Below are 1,110 nucleotides of genomic sequence, written 5' to 3'. Positions count from 1 at the left end.
GCGGAGGGAGCCGGGGGCCGGTGCCCGGTGCCCGCGCCGAGCTTGGCACCTACCTCCCCGCGCTCCCGCGCCCGCAGAAAAGTTTGCCGGGAGCCGGGGCCCGGTCCACCCGCGGCGGGGACACACGGGCCGGGCGGCGCTGCCTTCTCCGCCGGCGGGAGCTCCTCCTCGGAAAGGGAAAAGTTTGCTGCTGGGTAACAAATAAAGGAAGGAAGAAGCGAGGCGAGCGGGGGGGGGGACAGGGGTCACTTACCTTCTCCGCAGCGCAGCTCCTGCCGTGAAGCCCCTCGGCCCCGCGCACACGCAGCGCTGTCCTACTCACCGTGCAGCACGAGGAGCCCTTGTTTTGGCCTGTCCAAGGTGCATCCCCCTCCCTCTCTCTCCCTTCCCCCAAGAATTGGGGTTGGCTGCTCTGCGCTCCTGGCCGGCGGGAGGAATAAGTAGCTTTCCTCGCCCTCCCTCTCCTCTGTTTCTCCTCCCCTCCAGGCACTAAGTATCTCTTAGCTGGGAAGAGGGGAAAAAAAGCAGTATAAATATGTAGGGACGGAGACCCGGTGACGAGCTCCGCTCGGGCCGTGAGGAGGACTTCATTGCTTAATGTGCCCCTTTTAGCCTGTCATCACTGAAACGAATTAGCTCGGCCGCCCAACCAGGGGGCTCCATGCGTGTGGAGCGAGACGCTGCAGCCCTCATTAGCAGACACTTGGTGCTCTGGAAAGCATACATCTTTTATATAACCTCATTTCCACCCACCACCCCCCTGCGCCCCCCATCAGGGGGAGAGCAACAGCAGCGACGTCGAACCACCCGACTGAAACTCCTTTTCCAATTAGGGAGCTATTCACAACTCCCCAGCCCCTCGGTGTACTTGTTGGGTGCACTTGGCCCTCGCATCCAGCCAATACGCATTACATGCCCCTCTTGCAAAAGCAACGGGAGCGCCAAGTAAAGGAGGAGAGGGGCAGAAAGAAGGTCCCAACACCTGTGTCCCAGACACACGCCACCCACATTTCCAGCCCAGGTATGTTAACTAGAACTGCTTGACACATTTCTTCCCTACTTGCAACCCACCTCCCCTGATAGGGGTGTGTGTGCGTGTGTGTATACACT

The 1,110-nt window shown here is 60.5% G+C and overlaps 1 protein-coding gene across 4 annotated transcripts in view; it reads right to left on the bottom strand.

Moving 5' to 3' along the window:
• NOS1 (nitric oxide synthase 1) overlaps nucleotides 1–1,110 on the bottom strand; it is a 200,099-nt gene that overhangs the window by 139,384 nt on the left and 59,605 nt on the right. Inside the window, exon 1 of one of the 4 annotated variants that reach the window (XM_019506670.1) lies at nucleotides 323–584. The exons of the other annotated variants lie outside the window; for them this stretch is intronic. The gene's annotated coding sequence lies outside the window, so the exon portion shown is untranslated. Of the gene's footprint in view, nucleotides 1–322; nucleotides 585–1,110 lie in introns of those variants that run through there. 4 annotated transcript variants of the gene reach the window in all.

Source organism: Gavialis gangeticus, unplaced genomic scaffold (assembly GCF_001723915.1).
Source record: "Gavialis gangeticus isolate Ggan-Ray unplaced genomic scaffold, GavGan_comp1, whole genome shotgun sequence".
Lineage (NCBI taxonomy): Eukaryota > Metazoa > Chordata > Crocodylia > Gavialidae > Gavialis > Gavialis gangeticus.
This window is presented reverse-complemented; position numbering and strand designations above follow the sequence as displayed.